Below are 11,695 nucleotides of genomic sequence, written 5' to 3' on the forward strand. Positions count from 1 at the left end.
TACTAACAATCATAAATATTAGGAAGAACATAGGAAGCATCGTACTTTTAATCATACTTAATATTAAAGATACCCTAGACATGATGCTAGGAATCAAAATAACAATCTAAGCATAATTTCTACATCATAAATCAATTAATCAATTAAAGCACTTACTTGGATGTCTCGTACATCTTTCTAATAACAAAATACGCACGTTAGTAACTTCAAGGAAAATAATAATCAAAACAATTAAATTAAATAATTGAAAGAGAGATTTGGGACCAAACCCTCAGAAATTAAAACCTTTCACGTCTAGGGCGAAGGCAACTTCGAATATGGCTAGGTGTATCAAGATCTTGTGAATGCGGAATTTTGTATGTTGAAAACAAAGTTTAGAAAAGAATACTAAAGAATTAATGTTATTGAAAATTGATGAAAAGAGACGAATTGTTTGTAGATGAAGAGAATTAATGAATGGTAATTGATGATGAAAACGGAGTTTTTGATACGATATTTATAGAGAAAATCATCCAAAAAAGATAATTTATCAAAACAGAGTCTGAAGACCACAAAAACACATTGGCGCCAGCCCTGGCTCATTGGCGCCAGGACCAGTGGCTAGCGCCAGGCGCCAATGCTGGCGTCTGGCGCCAATCCCGGTTCTAGGCGCCAAGGCCTGGGGTTGGACGCCAATTCGGAATTCAACGCGTTTTCGAAAATCTGATAAATTTCCCATACTGGAAGATAAAATAATATAATTTCAGTCGAAAATGTTATTTGATCTAATTAAAACTCTGAAGAGTCCTAATTGAATTAAGAATGATAAGAACCTTCTAGAATGTTCTAGAAGACTAAAACCATTCCTAATTGCATTAGGAATGATAAATCATATTAGGCCCTCCCCTAGATCATTGGGCCGTACATAAAGCTTAAACCAGGCCCAGTTTAGTAAATTGGCCATAACTTCCTCAATATTCATCGGAATTGGGCTTATAATATACCGTTAGAAAGGTCCTTGCAAACCCCATCCAACTACACCACTATTGGACCCATATCATGGACCAACCAAACTGGATTGGCTGTTTTCTTAAAATAAAGTTTTTAAAAACAGAGAGAAGAGAAAAGAAATAAAACTTTCCGCAACACTAGACCTTTCCACACTTTCGTTTCATTCGATTATGATTTGACGTGAAAGGCACTCATCACTGGGTTTGGTTTTGGGGAGAAACAAATGGGTGTCTACAGATGCTGGGTTCATTCAGCCATGTAATTTCCCCGACTGGGTGGCGAATGTTGTGCTCGTAAAGAAGTCGAATGGTACCTGGCGTATGTGTGTAGATTACACAGATCTCAACAAGGCATGTCCCAAGGACAGTTATCCGCTTCCTAAGATCGACAGTCTGGTCGATTCAACAGCCGGTCATGCCTTGATGAGTTTTATGGATGCCTACTCCGGCTTCCATCAGATACCCCTATGGAAGAAAGATCAAGAAAAGACGGTCTTCGTCACTGATCAGGGGTTATTCTGTTACACGGTGATGCCGTTTGGCTTGAAAAATGCGCCGGCTACGTTCCAACAGATGATTAATACGGTCTTTATTAATCAAATTGGGAGGAATGTAGAGGCATACATTGATGACATGATAGTCAAATCCAAACAGCAGGCGGATCACCTTGCTGATCTCCGAGAAACCTTCACCACACTCAGGCGGCATAAGGTTATGTTAAATCCTAAGAAATGCATCTTTGGTGTTAAGTCTGGGAAGTTTCTCGGATTCCTGATTGATCAAAGGGGGATAGAGGCTAACCCTGAGAAGATACAGGCGGTGACTGACATGAAGTCACCCCGCACTGTCAAGGAAGCGCAGAGACTAACCGGTTGTCTGGCCGCCTTGGGGAGATTCCTCAGCCGGTCAGGTGACAAATGCCTTTACTTCTTCCAAGCAATCAGGAAGAAGACCAGATTTGAATGGGGGGATGATGCCGAGGCGGCCTTTCAACGGCTGAAAGAACACTTGCACTCTTTGCCAAGGCTTGTTAGTCCACTGCCTAGAGAGGTGTTATATATGTAACTAGCAGTCTCAGATCATGCCCTCAGTGCCGTTCTCCTTGCTGAGAGAGACGGTGTTCAGCTTCCGGTCTATTTCATTAGCCATGTACTAAAAAATGCTGAGCTCCGGTACCCCATGGTAGAAAAATTTGGCCTTGCCCTGTATATGGCTTTCAAGAAATTGAAACCGTATTTTCTGGCTCATCCGGTGGTAATCTACACCGACCAGCCCCTCAAGCGGCCAATGTCTACTTTGGAGTCATCCGGCAGAATGTTGAAATGAACTATTGAAATGAAAAGTCTTGAAATCACTTTTGAACCTAGAAAGGCAGTGAAAGGTCATGCGTTTGCCGACTTCATTGTTGAAATGACACGACCGGTGCTACCGGATAACATTGACCAGGTTTGGAAAGTGTATGTAGACGGGAGCTCAACGAAGAACGGCTGCGGTGCAGGAATTATATATGAGTCCCCTGAGGGGGACAAATTTGAATATGCACTGCGGTTTAAGTTTCAAGCCTCAAACAACGAGGCGGAGTATGAAGCACTGCTAGCCGGAATCCGCATGTGTAAGGCAGCAGGGGCAACTAAAATTGACGCCTATTCTGATTCTCAATTGGTCGTCAGCTAGTATGAGGGAACATATGAGGCAACTCATCCATCTTCAGGTAGTCAAAGAAGAGGTTGGGGCACTTGAGGAATTCCGTTTGAATCAAGTACCTAGGTCAGATAACAACCAGGCGGATGCGTTGTCCAAATTGGCTTCATCCGCCTGCTGTGATCTGAACCCATTTGAATTCAGAGGGGCTGGTCGGTCTTTTTGGAAGTTCTTGAAAAGAGAAGCATACACGAAGAGCCCATTGGAATCTTAGACCAAAGTTCTACCTAGATGGATGGCATCCGGGCATATTTAGCAGACGGCAAACTTCCTGATTCACCATAGGAGGCAGCCGTCATGAAAAAGCGAGCAGCAAACTTCGAGTTGAGAAACGGAGAACTCTTCAAGGCGGGTTTCCTCAAACCTCTATTGAAGTGTGTTACCCCAGAACAGGGGAAAGAAGTTCCCGAAGAATTGCATGCTGGGTACTGCGCCTCTCATATAGGCGGCAGGTCCCTAGCCGTCAGAGCCAGGCGGCATTACTTCTGGCCTACTCTTGAAGCAGACGCCAAAGAGTTAGTCAAAAGATGCGATAAATGCCAAAGGTTTGGCCCACTAATTCGCCGCCCGGCTACTGATCTAACGGCAATCCACAGCCCAGTCCCATTCGCTAAATGGGGCATGGATATCTTAGGTCCTTATACGCCTGCTCCAGGCGGAAAGCGCTACGTTTTGGTGGCTGTGGATTATTTCACCAAATGGGTAGAAGCTGAACCGGTTAAGAACATCAAGACAAAGGATGTCATCTCTTTCATCTGGAAGAACATCATCACCCGGTTTGGGGTACCTATGTCTATGGTGTTTGATAATGGCCCTCAGTTTGAGACCCCCCAGCTCAAGACTTGGTTGGGAGATCAGGGTATCTCACACTGTTTTGCATCAGTCGGCCGACCCCAAGCAAACGACTAGGTTGAAGCCTTCAACAAACTCATCTCAGACGGCATAAAAAAGAAAATTGAAAGAGCTGGTGGTTTATGGGCAGAAGAATTAATTCATGTCCTGTGGGCCATCTGGACTATTGCTAAAGGGGCAACCGGAGAAACCCCATTTCTTATGGTATACGGTGTTGAAGCCGTCTTGCCCATTGAGCACTACAAGCCGACTCTCAGAGTTATGCTCTATGATGAAGAGGCAAATTGGGAGGCCATGCGGCTGGCATTGGACTCCCTCCCGGAACGCAGGGGCAACGCTGCCCTGCGCCATGAGATATACCGTCTGAGAATGACCAGAGCTTATAACAAGAAAGTGCACAAGCGTCCTCTGAAGGTGGATGACTTTGTGTTACGAAAAAAGGGAGGCAACCGGTAGGGCCAATGAGGCTGGGAAGCTAACCCCTAATTGGGAAGGCCCCTACCGGATCTATGAAGAAGTCAGGAACGGCACTTACCGTCTGGAAACTCCAGACGGTCACCGCCTGCCTAGAACTTGGAATGTAGACAATCTAAAAAAGTACTACTTCTGAGAATGTATATTTTTTGTAAACAGTAAGTCAATTAATGAAAATTCAGGCTTTGTTTGCAGAATTATTTTGCCATTTTTATTGTTCGTCCGCCTGGGCAATACCCAGACAGACCCTGTGTCTAACTTACTAAGTTTGATACTTAGTTTAGTTGAATATTATAACTGCTTGTCCGCCTGGGTAAAACTAAGACAGACTCTTTGTATGAATAACTAAGTTTGATACTTAGTGTAATCTAGTAATTGCTAGTCCTGGGTAAAGCTCAGACGGACTCTTTGTTTATTTAATTACGTTCGATACTTGGTGTAAATTATCAATTGCTTGTCCGTCTGGGTAATACTCAGACGGATTATTTGTTCAACCAACTAAGTTCGCGTAAAAACTAGGCACAAAAACGCTTAGTGGCTATACAACCGGTCTCAAACAAGACCAAAGGACAATATGGCCGGATGGTTGCTTATTTTACAAAACCGTCTGTCCCAACATGGATAAAGGCGTCCGGCGACACCCCTCCGGGTGCAATCGTCGCAGAGAACAGACTATTCGTCGGTTCTATGTACCAACACAGATGGTGAAAATTGAACGACCAAATTGGTCAGCTCATAGCCGTCTAACCGGAATAATCTAAGGAATGATTAAGTTACCGAATACCGGATGCCCCGAGGCATCAGTCGGTCATCGGCTGAAGTTCTTACTTAGGTTATTTATTCCAAAGTTGCACTCACTACCCCTATTGGGGCAAGAGATTATGTGTAATGGCTACGTGTTAACCCCAGACGGAATATAACCGCCTGGGTAAGAAGCTCAAAGCACCCGCTCTAATGGCCGGCTGTGCACTTGGTTTGGGGCCATCACCATTGTGATTGATTGGCCCAAAAACACCCCATACTTCTCCTAGTATCAAGTTTTTTCAAGCCAATCAATCAATTTGGAATAAAACCAACCACACAGCCGCCCAGGGGCAAGAGCACCCAGATTGCAAACTGCCGCATGCTTTTTTAAGTTAGGCAAAATATTAAAGAATTGCAAACATACGCAAAATTCAAATTGAAAAACTCAAACACAAACAGGTATAAACAACCGACTGAGTCGGAATACTTCATTAAATATTAAAAATGGCTCAAAGGCCATAAGTTGTGTTAACCGGAGCTACATCCGGTGAAGAAACAAAAAATAAATTGTTAACCCAACCCCATGGTTGGTAAAAGTACAACAAAACACGGCATACAAGCCGGTATAGAAACAAGAATGGCATACTGCCGCAGAAAGTGGGGAGGCCCGCCTAAGGCTGAGGTGGTTGCTGCAGCTCCGGATGAGTTTGGCTGGTTTGGCCCTCGTTACGCTCATCCGCCGGCTCCTCGGTATCAGAGACATCATATCCCTGCTCAGCAGCCCAATCCTTGAAGCGAGGCGGGGGAGCATCACCCAGTAGCTGGGCATCATACACCTCAGTGGCGTAATCATACCTCAGCTTATAGACCTCAAAGTCTATTTCTGGGTAAAGAAGGCTCCAGGTGATCTTCAGCCGGGCCAAGTTGTCACGCTCATTCTCCTCTGTCAGCCGTTTTTGTTCCTGGGCAAGCTCGTCCGACTGCTTGTTTCGCAGATTGACAAGCTCAACTCCCAGGCGATTAACGTCTGCTCGGAGTTGGGCATTTTCCTTGTCAGCATCCTCTAATGCCTTGAGATCTGATTTGGCATCCTTCAGTTGCTTATCAAGGTCATCAGCCCGGCTGTTAGCTTCATCGTTTGCAGCCGTCAAACTCCGGATCAGCTCCTCCTGTTTCAAATCTACTGCTTTAATCTTTAAATTACACATATAATCAGTATATTCAGCAGAGTTGAGGTTTTCAAGGGCCCTCCGTTTGGCGTCATTTACCTCTTCCTGTTTTCGCCTGAAAGGGCCCCGGAGGCCGTCCACCCTCACCATCACCTGAGACAAGAGCAACCGGATTATGAGTCACTTAGTAGAATTAAAGATAAAAGATATCAAAGTTGTGGGATTCATTACCTCAGCCAGTTGGCCCATTATCCGGTCGAAGTCCACGACCTGCAGATCAGGTATGGAGTTCTTCTCAGACCGGGTGAGGGTCCTCACCATCCGTTTTGCAAAGCCCGTAAGATCCGGCTCGTCAGAAGTCAGATCTGCATCAAAAGTAGTACACTGTGAGATAGAGGCAGCGTAGTCGGCATTCATCCGTTGCCGGCTGCTGACCGACCCCTTAGAGGGATCAACCTTGGTCTTGATTCTCATAAAATCAAGTGGCCAAGGTATTTCAATCCGTCCCTTACCTTGGGCTTCCGGATGGGTCTCCGGCTTCTGCTCCTCCCCAGGCGTTGCCATACCGCCTGCAACATTAGGTGGCTCGCCACCCTTCGATGACGTTGAGACATCCGGCGCTTTCTGCTGCGAGCGTTCCGAGCTTTCGCTCAGTTTTTTCATCGCAGCAGGCGATTTTCCCCCGGTCGTTGGACGACCGGATTGGGCAGATGATTGTTTCTGGGGAGGAGGAGGGTCCTTCCTGGCGGCTTTCGCAACCGGAGTTTTCTCTAGATCGTCTCCTTGCCTTTTGAGTAGCTTGGAGAAAGATCGTGGAATCTTCTTGACGGACTCCTGAGAAATAAGCAAAGGGTAAGTATACCCAACCGGCAAAATTGTAAAAAAAAAAAAAGAAAAAAAAAAGAAAATATGCAAACACATAAAGTCAGGTGGTCTTACCCCGCCTTTCTTGGAGTCCTTTGCCTCGACGGCTGCCTTCTTGGCAAGTGTCGCCTCTATGCGCAGCAACACCGCAGACTTAGCCGGTGTCTTCGCGGGGTCTACCATTCTCAGGGCGTCGTCTGCAAGAACAAGAATTTATGGTTAGAAAAATTATGACAAGTTTGCAATAAAAATGAAATAACAATCATTCCGGATGAGAAGTATTCTACCCCTGGGAAACATTGTAGTCAGCCCGCAAGCGGACAAGAAGCACTCGTCCTTGAAGAAGTCCGGATGGGGGATCCAGTTCTTGGGAACTATGATGTGAGTCCCATCCCCCATGGGTTCAGTTGTTGTCTCAAAAAATCCCAGCTCTATTATTTGCTCCCGGACCTTAGTAGATAGCACCGGGAGAGGGCATTTCCGGCCTAGAAGAGCCGGCTCGGTGTTGTACCGGCGCAGTGTCCGGTTGTGTCTTAAAGTGGGGGAAGAAATCAAGTAAAATTTGTCCTTCCACCCGGACCATTTGGACACTTTGTCCAAAGTCATCAAGTATTGGGGCAAGGTAGTCAGAGTATACCATTCCCCATGGCCGCCTGGGGCCTTGCTCAAGTAGTGCATATGAGCGAAGGCGGAAAAGCTGGGGTTTAAATTTTGAAACTCGCAGGCGGCGACGTAACTTAGAATGTTCACCCATGAATTGGGGGTGAGCTGCCAAACCCCTAGATCGTACCCCTTAAGGATTTTCCTAATCCCGGGGTGGAGGGGGAACCGGAGGCCGGCTTCGATAACCGCCTCGTAGCAGACGAAGTAGTCCTCTGCATGGTCAATATCATCGCCCCAGGCCATTACAGCGTTAGCCGGAGGAACGATGATCTCCCAGCCCCTTCCAAAGGGGTGCTTTTCCTTGAAAGCTGATAGGTTGTCGTACACCTGTCAAAAATAAATTCCTAACAAAACCAACTAACAATGTAGTAGGATAAGTAGGGTCAAATCCACAGGGAGATGGTATTCAATCTAACCTCTAAGAAATTGGAGAAACTAAACTATGTCACGAAATTGGGATAGGGAAGTAGTCTAAATTAAAATAGGAATAAAACAATTGATAAAAAGACCTAGGGTTGTGGTTCACCATGCTTATAGTTCTAAATCTATCAAATATCAATAACAATTCAATCAATCCATTATCTAGAGCAATTGCTAAGCCTACGGTCAGGTCTTAACGCTCTCAATTCAACATATGTAGTTCGGCCGCTAACATAATCAGAATTGCTAATTGTAGGTAAGCCTCTAAAAGTAACATCTTTCGATTCAAACTCTTATTAACAAAAATTAATCAAACAATTGATCAGGTTGCAAGATTAACAATAAAACACTATCAATTAGAGAAATTAATAATCAAAATATTAAAAACACCAATCAAGATTCATTGTATAAACATAGATTCCCAAACCCTAGAAATAAACTACTCTAGCATGAAATAAATAATAAAAACTAGAAATAATAAAGAAAGCATAATAAAAAGTAATGAAATAAAATTACCCCTATAAATTAAAGTAACAAATTCAAGGACAAATCCATGGAGGAATCCATGGAGTTGTCCATGAAAAACTAGGGCTAGAGAGAAACTACAACGAACGTAAAATAAAAAGTATAAAAAGGCATAAAAAAGCATAAAGGAAAAATAATATCCCTTGGAGTATTTATATTATCCTAAAACTAATCTAAAGATAAATAAATAAATAAAAGATAAAAATTAAAATAACAAATGTACAATTAAAGGAGTCGTAGTCGATCAAGAATTGTTGCGATGATGGAAAACAAGGCTCGGAGAGTCGGAGATGACCTGCTGCTGCTGGGCGCGGAAACCAGCGGCCGCTGGGTATCCATCGGCCAGACCAGTAGCTGCTCGTGGCTTGGGAGTGCCGAGCTTCGGGCGCTGGTGGTCCACTGGTTCGCAGGGTCGTCTTTCAAGAGCTATAACTCCTGTTATAGAAGAAGTCTCAGGGCGTGTGACCTATCATTGGAGAGCTCTTTAAGTCTAGTTTCCAACGCAACTTGAATCACTTCAATCCGATCAGTAGAACTCAAATTATGATTAAAAGAGTGGACAAAGGTCAGTTTTGACACTTTGCAAACCTTCGTTTTTCTTTGTTTCTAACTCAAATTCATTTCCGTAAAGTACATAACGACCCTTGTGAATGCTATATTCATGTCTCATGCACATATTAATCAAAATCAACATCCACAAACATGGGATCTCCAATTAATAAACTCAATTCATCGGCTTCCATCCAAATATCATCTGAATCAACTCCAAACACTACGAAAGCGTCCAAATGTTTATCAAATCACCTGAAACATTAAGAAAAACACAAACGAAGCATAATAGTGTACAAAACAAACAACTTATGTATTTACGACCTAAAAAGCGACTAAAAGACCTAAAAAGCAACTATAAACTTAGCATAAACGTGCCTATAAATCCTATATAAATGTGATTCATCAAAAGCCCTAAATCCGCTCCTGAGGAGGGCGATGTTACCCGGCAGCATCCGGGTCTTTTTAGGGTTGGGGTTGTCAGCGACCTTAGGCGGCTGCTGATAGTCAGCCGCAAAATTGTCTTGGTCAGAGCCGGAAGATTCGGCCCTTGACCCTTCGCCGACCTCAGCATCGCCGGCTTCATTAGAGGAAGCGATTCCCTCGCCGCCTACCTCTCATACCCCGGAGCTCCCGGAAGTAGAGGGAGCCTCTTCGTCAGACCTGCTCTCCTCCCAATCCCTCTGTTCCCCGTCTGGGAACACCTCATCGGCTGGCACTTCCATAGTGCGCCGGCTCCTAGATGATGATGGGCAAGCGTCTACAAGCGAATTCAGAGGTTCTCAACGACGCAAGACATTGGAGCACGTGCTGCAGCTCATATTTTTACTAGGGTAGTCTTTGCTATAGCTAGAGGAGTGGGGGCCCAGATTGTATCTCGGCTTCCCACTAATTTATTATAGGTTGTATGACTTTTTGTTTTTGAGATATAATAATAATAATTGTTTAGGGTAAAAATACCCTAGACACGTGGACCAATGAGAGGAAGCCACGTGTCGAGCTCAGGATGGCCCATGTGGCTCAAAATCCTCTTGACACTTGGCGCCCTCAGATATGTCTCTGAAATGGCGGCCTTCAAGGGCCCAAATCCCTAGAAGCGCCGTTTTACAGCACAGCCCACTGAAATTTAGGTCAAATGACCTAGATAGGGGCACGTTCTCCAAGGACCCTATAAATAGGGAGATATTTCCCCACTTTGGGGACAGATTCAATCACTTATTACACCTACATTCTCTCACATCAGAGAAAGACCTGAGCTTGGAATCCAAGCAGATCCCCACCTAAATTTCCGTACTCTTTATTCCCTTTCAAGTTACTAACTTGATCGTCGGAGGCGGAGCTCCAACCACCAGGAGTCTCCGTTATTTTGCAGGTACAACTCAGCCGGATCAGACTTCGTGACGTAACTCTCCCAAGGGACAAAAACACCCAAAATAATAACAATAATAATAATAACAATAATAGTCCAACTAGTGCTGTTAATGAACTGAAGCCTTGAAAATTGAGCTCGGCCAAGCTCGAGTGCTCCAAAAAGTGGAGCTCGGCTCGTGGCTCATTATTGGCCTGAGTCGTTATAAGCTCGATCTTGAAATGCATAATTTACGTCACATAACTTATTACCCAAACAACCCAAGTCACAAAGTTTAATAGTGGGCTGTTGACCTCTTGTTATTGTTCTTATAACCAATTTTTTTTTTTTTTTGACAAGATGCTTATTAACTTGTTAAATTTATTTAAACGTAAAAAAACATATATTTATTTAATAATAAATCTTCGAGCTTCTTGCGATCTTTTTGAATTCGAACCGAGCCTAGCCTGGCTCGTGTATCGTCTCTTTTAGTCTTGAGCCGAGTCCGAACTCGAGCCTAACATTGACCAAGCGGAGCTCGAACAGTTCACGAGCAACCTCAACGGAAAATTAGCAACAAATGAAATATTGAAGTTTTGACAACTAAATGGGGTAATTAATTTCTAGGAATCTGGTCCGTTCAAAAAAAAAAAGTTCTAGCAATTTGGTATAATTGTTTTTATTTAGCTCTGATTCGCATGAATACAAGAATTCAGAAGAAATGGATTTTATTTTTTTTAACAATTGGCCTCTAAATATGTTGGGCCCTCAATATTACGGGGTCCTGTGCTAAGGGTCTGTTTGCACAGGCCCTTAGCCAGCCCTGAGCATCAACCTAGGGATCCTTCCTATACAGTGGCGGACCCACGTAGGGGCCCGGGGGGGGACGTGCTACCCCCCAAAAAAAATTAATTTTTTTTTTTGAGAAAAAAACACGGAAAAAGGAAAGGCTTCCTCTTCTCTTTTCTCTTTTCTTTTCAAAGTTCAAACCCTAACTTCCTAACTTCCTACTTCCGCCCAGCCGCACTCAAACTCTGAAACTCACTGCTGCCCAGTTCACCGCTGCCGCCGGACGCCGTCACGTCGGTAGTCCTCTGACTCCTCTGCGACAAAGCCGACGACTACTCGACGAGTCCAGGTGTTGGCTCCCGAGTTCCCGTCTTCCCCTGCGGCCCTGCTGGCTGCTGCTCTGTTAGATCTGAATTTCAACAGGTAAGTATATATTCCTAACATCCTAAGTAATTGTTAATTTGTTATTAATCTTTATTAATTACTCATTGCTATTTGCTAATTGTTTATTAAATTATTGTTATGTATAATGTATGAATCAATGAATGTTTGACGAATTCTACATTTTTACCATTCTTATTTCTTTATTTGTTACTTTGTTAGTTTGT

The sequence above is a fragment of the Chenopodium album genome, chromosome 6 (genome assembly GCF_948465745.1).
Source record: "Chenopodium album chromosome 6, dcCheAlbu1.1, whole genome shotgun sequence".
In the NCBI taxonomy this organism is placed as follows: domain Eukaryota; kingdom Viridiplantae; phylum Streptophyta; class Magnoliopsida; order Caryophyllales; family Amaranthaceae; genus Chenopodium; species Chenopodium album.